Here is a 12,384-nt window from a genome sequence, read left to right as displayed (position 1 = left end):
ATTTTGTCGCAATGTTTTCTCTTTTAAATTTCTAACAAAGTAATAAATTCAAGTAATAAAAAATAAAATAGTAAAGAGGGTTTATGATGAAAAGGAACATTTAGTTATCTAACCCTGTCTCCACTTCCTAAGGGAAAATAATTTTAACTCATTTTGGTTTTAATTCTGGTGATTATCTCCCTAAGTCTAAACAATATGCTTTGATCTGTTCACTGATGTATCTGAAAGGCTGTTGACAATGCCTGGCACATAGTAGGTGCTCAATAATATTTGTTGAATGAATTCTCCTTTTCCTAGTTGGTAGATTGTCTTTTCACTTTTTATTTATTTATTTATTTATTTGAGAGAGAGTCTCACTCTGTCACCCAGGCTAGAGTGCAGTGGTGCGATTTCAGCTCACTGCAACCTCCACCTCCTGGGTTCAAAGAATTCTTGTGCCTCAGCCTATCAAGTAGCTGGGACTACAGATGCACATCACAATGCCCAGCTAATTTTTGTATTTTCTGTGGAGATAGGGTTTTACCATGTTGGCCAGGCTGGTCTCAAATTCCTGGACTCTAGCAATCCGCCCACCTCAGCCTCCAAAGGTGTTGGGATTAAAGGCGTGAGCTACTTTGCCCAGCCCTTTTCCCTTTTTTAGAGATTTTTTTTCAAGTTCTTAATTTTAACTTGGTTGAATTTATCAGTCCTTTCTCTTGAGGTTTATACTTTTTGTGTGTTGTTTAATCAATTCTTCTCCATCTGAGGTTTTAAAGATATTTTCCTATGAATTTTCTTCCTAAATTTTAAGTCTATTTTTCTTAAAAATTTATTCATAACTTTAGGGAAAAGAAAGGGCTGCAAAAATAGCAGGTTTAGATAGTTACAGAAAAGAGTCTCCGCAAATATTGACCGGGGTGATTCTTAGTCTGTAAATGGGGCTGGGCTAAGCCTCTTGGCTCCTCTTCAAGCTCCTTCCCTGATGTTTTTAGTGTCAGGGCCGAGCCTTCCATCCTAGCCCTCCTCTGCCAACCACTGCTACCTCACATTTTCTCTAGCTAAGATTCCTTGAAGAAAAGTACAAGTAAAAGGACTTAAGTGAAGTCTATTTTATATCTCATTCATTTGTTCAACAAATATTTATTGTGTGCTATGTTTCATGCAGTGTTCTAAGTGCTGGGGTTACAGAAGTGAACTAGACAAAGTCTCTGTCCTCATGGTGCTTACATTCTAGGGAGAGAAGACAACAGCAAACACATATATAATATAATATGACATAATATAATACCAAGCTGTGCTACATTCTGCAAAATAAAAGAAATCAGAGTAAGGGGGCTGGGGAATGGGTTGCAATTTTAGATAGGTTGGCAAGGGAAGGCATGTGGCTCTAGGGGAAATGTCACTGTAGACAGAGAGAATAGCAGGTACAAAGTCCTTGAGGCAGGAGCATGCTTAACTTGTTCAAGGGGCAGCAAGTGGGCCAGTGTGGTGGGCAGCAAGTGGGCCAGTGTGGTGAGCAACAAGTAGAGAAAGGAGTAGGAAGTGGGGTCAGAGAGGTAGTGGTAGGGTTAGCCATGGCAAGTCTTTGAGGACATAAGTTACCCTGAGTCATCAATGACTGCCTATTGGGCAGTAGCAAGGAGTAGGGCTGGATTTCTATTCTGGTCTCTTGGTCCCTGGTTTCTCTTCCCTTCACTACCCATTTAATCTTTTGAAATTTCCCTTTGCACTTGTCACTTTCAGGTACTATTGCTTATGAGATAAAGGCCAAATTTCACAGTCTCTGAAAGCTCTCCCATGTTGTTCCCTGCACCTGGAATACCCACACATCTCTTCTTTGCCCAAGGTGGCATGACCAACCCAGTCAAGACAAAAAGCCAGTTTTCTTGACTCTCCGTTGTAACAATAAGAACATGTTAGAACTAGAATGATTTCTGTTAGTTGGGATGTAGGTTCAGTGCATGTGACAGAGATCCAAAATAAAATATGGCTTAAATAAGTTAAAGATCTATCTCTTTCTTTCTCTCAGTCACCACAAGGTATCTGCGTTACTGTGGTAGTTCTGCTCAGTGAAGTTGTTAGGGGCCTGGGCCCCTCCATCCCTGGGGTGTTGGCCTTACTTGCATTATCCACGCTGGTTCATCACCAGGTCTCCCTAGACCATTGTAATAGCCTCTTAATGACCTCCCTGCTTTGGCATTTGCCCTATTAAATTCTATTTTCTACAAGACAGCTAGAGGAAGGCTTCTAAACTGTAGGCCAGATTTTGCCATTCCCTGCTCAAAGCCCTTCCAATGATGACGACAATCTCTAGACACTGATGTGCAGTGATTTCCAGAATATATTTTAGTGAAAAAAGCAAGATACAGAGCAGCATATATAGTAATACTACCTTTTGGGTTAGATGGGGGGAACAATATATATATATTTTTTATATATTATATACATTATTATATATTATATAGAATATGTATTTGTACATATATAAAACATGTTTATATGTACAAATACATATATATAGAAATGCTTTTATTGCAAAAAGTACTCTAGAAGGAAAACAAACCCCAAATTAACAATAATGGTTATCCGTAGGGAGAGGGAAGGGACAGGTTAGAGGGGGTGGAGATGGAAGTGAGATGTCTCTGAATATACTGTATCATATCAGCTAATAAGTGTGGAGGGAATGATAGAAATAGAAAAACATTATTGTACAACCTCTGATGCAATAATAGTGTCAGTCAACGATGATCATTGGCTGCTAAAACCATGAGGTGAAAGGTTGATGTAGAATGTCACAATGAAAAGATCACGCTGTCACCACCTGCACTTCTGATCAATCTTAGAATCACTAAAAGTGGGGCAACCTATACTTATGAAGTATAAGTATACTTCATATATATGAAGGACCTACCTATACTTATTCTTACCTCTAAAGTTAATCCTGAATCTAAACAAGCCTTGGACTAACTTTCAGTTTACAGGAAATGGAATAAAGGAACAAATTAAAAGATACCACAGGGAAGCAAGCAGAGAAATCCAGAATCCAGGACTTTTTACAGGACAGTAATCCAGTTTCTTTAAGAAGTCAGTGGATCCGGGCTTGGAGACATGTACCTGTAGTCCCAGCTACTTGGCAGGCTGAGGCAGGAAGATTGCTTGAGCCCAGGAGCTCTGGGCTGGAGTGTGCTATGTCAGTGGAGTATCTGCACTCAGTTTGGCACAAGTTTGGCATTGATATGGTGACCTCCTGGGAGCAGGGGACCACCAGATTGCTTAAGGAGGGGTGAACTGAGCCAGGTTGGAAATAGAGCAGGTCAAAACTCCAGTGCTGATCAGTAGTGGGATCACGCCTATTAATAACCACTGCACTCCATCCTGGGCAACATAGTGAGACCCCTTTTCTTAAAAATAAGTCCGTGGTATAAAAAAAGTGAGGCACAGGAGATGAAGGACTGCTTTAGATGAAAATAATTTATGGGACATCATAAACCAACTGGAAAAAATATTTTTAAGGCAATGAGGGAAATTTGACTATGGACTGAGCATTAGATGATACCAAAGGGTTAATTTTGTTAGTTGTGATAATGGCTTTATTTTTATGTAAGAAAATATTCATATTTTTCAGATGTGACATATGTAAGGGTGAAATTTGCTTTAAAATACTTCAGCAAAAACAGAAAATTTGAAATAGATGAAGAAAGTGGCATTATCTTGATAATTGTTGAATCTAGGTGATGAATTTATGGAGGTTCATTATACTATTCTCTCTACTTTTGTATCTGTTTAGAAACTTTCCTAATAAAACATTTTAACTCCTCCAGCAATTCCTCCTCTCACTTAGAAAAAATATCCAAAGTCAACACCTTGATCCCTGAGGTCCTACTTGATCTAGTCCCTGTTACCTCTCTCACCTCATCTTCCATTCTCCCCCTGTTCATTTCACCCCAGCCCGTTACCAGGCCATCTTGCAGTTCCCTAAACATGCCAAGTAGATTCCTTCTCAGTATTTTTGTCCTTACTGGTCCCTTTGCTTGGACTGTTCTTCCCCCAGCGGCAGCTGGTTGCCTCACTTCATTCAGCTCTCTATCCAAATAACACATTTCCAGGAAGGGTCTCTGTCAGAACCCCCGCTGAAATAGGACTCCCGCTGAGCCCTTGATTTTTCTTCATGGTACTTGTCACTACCTAATGGTGTGGCTTGCTTACTTGATTGATTGTCTGCCTCCCTAAACTAGAATACAAACTCTCTGAGGGCAGAGTCTTTGTTTTATTCAGTGCTGCAATCCCAACATCTGTTAGGTTGGCACAAAAGTAATTCTTTTTTTACCTTTCCTTTTTTTTTTTTTTTTAAGACAGAGTCTCACTCTGTCACCCAGGCTGGAGTGCAGTGGTGTGATCTCAGCTCACTGCAACCTCTGCCTCCCAGGTTTGAGCGATTCTTCTGCCTCAGCCTCCCGAGTAGCTGGGACTACAGGCACGCGCCACCATGCCCAGCTAATTTTTGTATTTTTAGTAAAGACAGGGTTTCACCATATTGGCCAGGCTGGTCTCGAACTCCTGACCTTGTGATCTGCCTGCCTCGGCCTCCCAAAGTGCTGGTACAGGCATGAGCCACTGCACCCGGCCTTAGTGCAAAAGTAGTTCTATTAGGTTGCACCAACCTAATAGAACAGTGGTTGCCACACAGTAGGAACTCCATAAGCATTTGTTAAAATAACCAAAGAACAGGGTAGTGATCACTTGAAAGCACTGAGTGATTTGTCAGGTTGACACATTTGCTGAACTGCTAATCCTCTACGAACACCATGTGCTATAATGACCTGTATATGCCATATGGTGTGAGAGATCTCAGAGATAAAGAGTGAGGCATCTCCCAGGCTCTGCTTGTCTTCAGGGAGGACTTGTTTGCACAGATGCTTTGGGGCTGTGTTACCTGGCTCACCTCCAGGCAGTTGGTTTGTAAAGGGGGTGGAGCCCTCCTCTAGCTATCAGCATGACTGCTCTGTTTTCTGACTCACCAGTTCCCTGTCCAAGGCCATCCCTAAGCTCTTATTTTCTTCCAGTTACTGGGGAAAACAGGAAAACTGGTTGTTGAGAAAAAGCGCCAGCAGGTCTTGGGAGCCAGCATGTAGGCTCTAAATGTTTTTAATTCTTCCTCAGACACCATGCCTTGAGACTGTGGTGGTTTATGTTGTGGAGGCCTGAAAAGAGGGAGTTCCCTGTGACAGTCGTGGATCTGGCAGCAGCAGTGAGTCTGAAGGTCTGTTTCCTTCCCTCAACAAGGAACTGTTCCCCTATCTACATTACATCCAACCTCTCCCTTGTCCCTCTTGATACTTTCTTGTTATGCAGTGACAGAATAGAAGTGAGCTTGGGCCTGTGGCACCTGAGGGATGCCTGAGCAGAGGCCCCATTCATTTCTTTTCAGCTCAACAAATGCTAAGGGACCTTGACCACTGATTTTGCTGCACATGAGGATAATAGTGTTGTGCCATTGGGTTGGAGTCTTGCTTCTGCCTAAAAAGCACCAGGGCCAAGGAAAAACATTTGTAGGCTCTGAGGGGGGCCCCACTGTTTTCTCTTAAGGGAAGAGACCACAAAGGAACTGCAAACAGAGGGACTCTAAATCCCCAGCCCATCTTCTGAGAGTCCCTTCGGCTTTTTCTGTTATTTTTATGGTTTGATGATTTAAATGAAACTCTTTAATCTAATTACAATACACGTAGGTATACGGCATGACATTTTAGCTCTTTCCTCCAAATAATAGCTTACTTCCCCTGTAGCACCATTTATTGAACAATCCACCTCTTCCTTGTTTATTTGTTTATTTGTGAGGCTTCCTTTATCCTGTATTCAGTGTGTGTGTGTGTGTGTGTGTGTGTGTGTGTGTCTGTGTGTGTCTGTGTGTGTGTACACACAGACATATATATATATATATGTTATTTTGACTGTTTATTCTTTCAGATGAATTTTAGAATAAATTTCTTACATTTCAGACAAAACCCTGTTAGTATTTTATGTACATTAAACATTCAATTTAATTTGGAAATAATAGCTTCACAACATTGAATTGTCTCATCCAGGAACATGGTAAATCTCTCTGTTTATTCCCACATTCCTTTATGTATCTCATTAATGTTTGTAGCTCTTTCTCCCATTGTGTTTTCTGGTCTGGTTGTTATTGGCATATAGGAAAAGTTTATTTTTGTGTATATTATCTTGTATTTAGCTGAACTATCTTATCAATTCTAACAATTTCTCAGCTTCTTCTCTTGAGTTTTTAAAGTAAACAACCATATTGTTTGCAAATAACTTACAGCTTAGTTGTTCCCAGGCCAAGTTCAGACATTAGGCTCTCATAAGGTAAACTCAAATCCTATTGGTACAATATAATAACACATTGTAATTTGTTCCTGAAGACTCATCTCACACTGTAAAAATGCCAAAATTGATCATGAAAATAAATGAAAAGAAAATCCAAATATATTATTTTAAAAACTCTTGCTAGCTATGTAAAACCAAACATGTAATAGAAATTCTACATCATAAATGCTTCTGTTGGATTGACTAGCCTAAAAAAAAAAAGAAATGCTTCTTTTGGAGGATTATTTTTTCTCAGAGACTGGACTATCTCAGATGCCTTAAAATAGACATCTATTGTGAAGAACATATGAAAAACTACTGAATTTGTACACTTTAAAAAAATGAATTATATAGTATATTAGTGTGTTCTCATGCTGCTAATAAAGACATACCCGAGACTGGGTAGTTTTTAAAGGAAAGAGGTTTAATTGACTCACAGTTCAGCATGGCTTGGGAAGCCTCAGGAAACTTACAGTCGTGGTGGAAGAGGAAGCAAACACATCCTTCTTGACATGGCAGCAGGAAGGAGAATAATGAGTGAAGAGGGGAAAAGCCCCTTATAAAATCATCAGATCTCAGGAGAACTCACTCACTACCACAAGAACAGCGTGAGGGTAACCACCCCCATAATTAAATTACCTCTCAGCCAGGTGTAGTGGCTCATGCCTGTAATCCTAGCACTTTGGGAGGCCTAGGCAGGTGGATCGCCTGAGGTCAGGAGTTCAAGGCCAGCCTGGCCAACATGGAGAAACCCTGTCTCTACTAAAAATACAAAAATTAGCCTGGCATGGTGGCGGGTGCCTGTAATCCCAGGTACTCAGGAGGCTGAGGCAAGAGAATGGCTTGAGCATGGGAGGCAGAGGTTGCAGTGAGCCAAGATTGCACCACTGCACTCCAGCCTGGGAGACTGAGCAGGACTCTGTCTCAAAAAAAATAAAATAAAATAAAAATAAAAAACTCTCACTACGTCCCTTCCACGACACATGGGGATTATGGGAATTACAATTCAAGATGAGATTTGGGTAAAAACACAGCCAAACCATCATTCTGCCCCTGGCCCCTCCCAAATCTCATGTCCTCATATTTCAAAACACAACCATGCGCTTCCAACAGTCCCCCAAAGTCTTTTTTTTTTTTTGAGACAGAGTTTCACTCTGTCACACAGGCTGGAGTGCAATGGTGCAATCTGTCACCCAGGCTGGAGTGCAATGGTGCAATTACAACAATTGGCTAATTTTTGTGTTTTTAGTAGACATGGGGTTTCACCATGTTGGCCAGGCTGGTCTCGAACTCCTGACCTCAGATGATCCACCTGCCTTGGCCTCCCAAAGTGCTGGGATTACAGGGGTGAGCCACTGCACCTGGCTGTTCCAAAGTCTTAACTCATTCCAGCATTAACTCAAAAGCCTAAATCCAAAGTCCCATCTGAGACAAGGCAAGTCTCTTCTGCCTATGAGCCTGTAAAATCAAAAGCAAGTTAGTTACTTCCTGGATATAATGGAGTACAGGCATTGGGTAAATACACCTGTTCCAAATGGGAGAAATTGGACAAAACAAAGGGGCTACCGACTCCATGCAAGTCCTAAATCCAATTAGGCAGTGATTAAACCTTAAAGTTCCAAAATGATCTCTTTTGACTCCATGTCTCACATCCAGGTCATACTGACTTGGGAGGTGGGCTCCCATGGTCTTGGGCAGCCCTGCGCCTGTGGCTTTGCAAGGTACAGCTCCCCTCCTGGCTTCTTTCACAGGCTGGCATTGAATGTCTGTGGCTTTTCCAGGTACATGGTGCAAGCTGTGGATGGATCTACCATTCTGTGTTCTGGAGGATGGTGGCCCTCTTCTCACAGCTCCACTAGGCAGTGCTCCAGTGGGGACTCTGTGTTGGGGCTTCAACCCCACATTTCTCTTCTGTACTGCCCTAGCTGAGGTTCTCCATGAGGGCCCTGTCCCTTCAGCAAACTTCTGCCTGGACATGCAGGCATTTCCATACATCCTCTGCAATCTAGGTGGAGGTTCCCAAACCTTGATTCTTGACTTCTGTGTACCCACAGGCCCAACACCACATGGAAGCTTCCAAAGCTTGGAGCTTGCACCCTCTGAAGCACAGCCTCAGCTGTACCTTGTCCCTTTTAGCCATAACTGGAGCAGCTGGGACACCAGGCACCAAGTTCTTAGACTGCACACAGCAGGGAGGCCCTGAACCCAGCCCACTAAACCACTTTTTCCTCCTAGGCCTCCAGGCCTGTGATGGGAGGGGCTGCCACTAAGGTTTCTGACATGCCCTGGAGACATTTTCCCCATTGCCTTGGTGATTAATATTTTGGCTCTCTGTTACTTATGCAAATTTCTGCAGCCAGCTTGAATTTCTCCTCAGAAAATGGGTTTTTATTTTCAGTCTCATTGTCAGGCTGCAAATTTTTCAAACCTTTATGCTCTGTTTCCTCTTGAACACTTTGCCACTTAGAAATTTCTTCTGCCAGGTGGAGCCAAGATGGCCAAATAGGAACAGCTCCAGTATACAGCTCTCAGCATGAGCAACCCAGAAGACAGGTGATTTCTGCATTTCCAACTGAGGTACTGGGTTCATCTCACTGAGGAGTGCCAGACAGTGGGTGCAGGACAGTGGGTGCAGCATACCGTGCGTGAGCCGAAGCAGGGCGAGGCATTGCCTCACCCGGGAAGCACAAGGGGTCAGGGAATTCCCTTTCCTAGTCAGAGAAAGGGATGACAGATGGCACCTGGAAAATCGGGTCACTCCCACCCTAATACTGTGCTCTTCCAACGGGCTTAACAAATGGCACACCAGGAGAGTATATCCCACACCTGGCTCAGAGGGTCCTACGCCCACGGAACCTTGCTCATTGCTAGCACAGCAGTCTGAGATCAAACTGCAAGGCGGCAGTGAGGCTGGAGGAGGGGCGCCCGCCGTTGCTCAGGCTTGAGTAGGTAAACAAAGCGGCCAGGAAACTCGAACTGGGTGGAGCCCACCACAGCTCAAGGAGGCCTGCCTTCCTCTGTAGGCTCCACCTCTGGGGGCAGGGCACAGACAAACAAAAGACTGCAATAACCTCTGCAGACTTAAATGTCCCTGTCTGACAGCTTTGAAGAGAGTAGTGGTTCTCTCAGCACGCAGCTTGAGATCTGAGAATGGGCAGACGGCCTCCTCAAGTGGGTCCCTGACTCCTGAGTAGCCTAACTGGGAGGCACCCCCGAGTAGGGGTGGACTGACACCTCACACGGCTGGGTACTCCTCTGAGACAAAACTTCCAGAGGAACGATCAGGCAGCAGCATTTGCGGTTCACCAATATCTGCTGTTCTGCAGACACCACTGCTGATACCCAGGCAAACAGGGTCTGGAGTGGACCTCCATAAACTCCAACAGACCTGCAGCTGAGGGTCCTGAGTGTTAGAAGGAAAACTAACAAACAGAAAGGACATCCACACCAAAAACCAATCTGTATGTCGCCATCATCAAAGACCAAAGGTAGATAAAACCACAAAGATGGGGAAAAAACAGAGGAGAAAAACTGGAAACTCTAAAAATCAGAGCGCCTCTCCTCCTCCAAAGGAACGCAGCTCCTCACCAGCAATGGAACAAAGCTGGACAGAGAATGACTTTGACGAATTGACAGAGGAAGGCTTCAGAAGATCAAACTACTCCAAGCTAAAGAAGGAAGTTTGAACCAATGGCAAAGAAGTTAAAAACTTTAAAAAAAAATTAGACAAATGGAGAACTAGAATAACCAATGCAGAGAAGTCTTTAAAGGACCTGATGGAGCAGAAGACCACGGCATGAGAACTACGTGACGAATGCACAAGCCTCAGTAACTGATTCGATCAACTGGAAGAAAGCATATCAGCGATGGAAGATGAAATGAATGAATTGAAGTGTGAAGAGAAGTTTAGAGAAGAAAGAATAAAAAGAAATGAACAAAGCCTCCAAGAAATATGGGACTGTGTGAAAAGACCAAATCTACGTCTGATTGGTGTACCTGAAAGTGACAGGGAGAATGGAATCAAGTTGGAAAACACTCTGCAGGATATTATCCAGGAGAACTTCCCCAATCTAGCAAGGCAGGCCAACATTGAAATTCAGGAAATACAGAGAAGGCCACAAAGATACTCCTCGAGAAGAGCAACTCCAAGACACATAATTGTCAGATTCACCAAAGTTGAAATGAAGGAAAAAATGTTAAGGGCAGCCAGAGAAAAAGATCGGGATACCCACAAAGGGAAGCCCATCAGACTAACAGCGGATCCCTCGGCAGAAACTCTACAAGCCAGAAGAGAGTGGGGGCCAATATTCAACATTCTTAAACAAAAGAATTTTCAACCCAGAATTTCATATCCAGCCAAATTAAGCTTCACAAGTAAAGGACAAATAAAATCCTTTACAGACAAGCAAATGCTGAGAGAATTTGTCACCACCAGGCCTGCCCTAAAAGAGCTCCTGAAGGAAGCCCTAAACATGGAAAGGAACAACTGGTACCAGCCACTGCAAAAACATACCAAATTGTAAAGACCATCAAGGCTAGGAAGAAACTACATCAACTAACGAGCAAAATAACCAGCTAACATCATAATGACAGGATCAAATTCACACATAACAATACTAACCTTAAATGTAAATGGGCTAAATGCTCCAATTAAAAGGCACAGACTGGCAAATTGGATAAAGAGTCAAGACCCATCAGTGTGCTGTATTCAGGAAACCCATCTCACATGCAGTGACACACACAGGCTCTAAATAAAGGGATGGAGGAAGATCTACCAAGCAAATGGAAACAAAAAAAGGCAGGGGTTGCAATCCTAGTCTCAGATAAAACAGACTTTAAACCAACAAAGATCAAAAGAGACAAAGAAGACCATTACATAATGGTAAAGGGATCAATTCAACAAGAAGAACTAACTATCCTGAACATATATGCACCCAATACAGGAGCACCCAGATTCATAAAGCAAGTCCTTAGTGACCTACAAAGAGACTTAGACTCCCACACAATAATAATGGGAGACTTTAACACCCCACTGTCAACATTAGACAGGTCAACGAGACAGAAAGTTAAAAAGGATATCCAGGAATTGAACTCAGCTCTGCACCCAAGCGGACCTAATCGACATCTACAGAACTCTCCACCCCAAATCAACAGAATACATACTCCTTTCAGCACCATACCACACCTATTCCAAAATGGACCACATAGTTGGAAGTAAAGCACTCCTCAGCAAATGGAAAAGAACAGAAATTATAACAAACTGTCTCTCAGACCACAGTGCAATCAAACTAGAACTCAGGATTAAGAAACTCACTCAAAACCACTCAACTACATGGCACTGAACAACCTGCTCCTGAATGACTACTGGGTACATAACGAAATGAAGGCAGAAATAAAGATGTTCTTTGAAACCAATGAGAACAAAGACACAACATACCAGAATCTCTGGGACACATTCAAAGCAGTGTGTAGAGGGAAATTTATAGCACTAAATGCCCACATGAGAAAGAAGGAAAGATCTAAAATTGACACCCTAACATCACAATTAAAAGAACTAGAGAAGCAAGAGCAAACACATGCAAAAGCTAGCAGAAGGCAAGAAATAACTAAGATCAGAACAGAACTGAAGGAAATAGAGACACAAAAAACCATTCAATAAATCAGTGAATCCAGGAGCTGGTTTTTTGAAGATCAACAAAATTGATAGAACACTAGCAAGACTAATAAAGAAGAAAAGAGAGAAGAATCAAATAGATGCAAATAAAATGACAAAGGGGATATCGTCACCAATCCCACAGAAATACAAACTACCATCAGAGAATACTATAAACACCTCTACACAAATAAACTAGAAAATCTAGAAGAAATGGATAAATTCCTCGACACATACACCCTCCCAAGACTAAACCAGGAAGAAGTTGAATCTCTGAATAGACCAATAACAGACTCTGAAATTGAGGCAATAATTAATAGCTTACCAACAAAAAAAAGTTCAGGACCACATGGATTCACAGCCGAATTCTACCAGAGGTACAAGGAGGA

The sequence above is a fragment of the Hylobates moloch genome, unplaced genomic scaffold (genome assembly GCF_009828535.3).
Source record: "Hylobates moloch isolate HMO894 unplaced genomic scaffold, HMol_V3 SCAFFOLD_7, whole genome shotgun sequence".
In the NCBI taxonomy this organism is placed as follows: Eukaryota; Metazoa; Chordata; class Mammalia; order Primates; family Hylobatidae; genus Hylobates; species Hylobates moloch.
Note: the sequence above shows the minus strand (reverse complement) of the source record.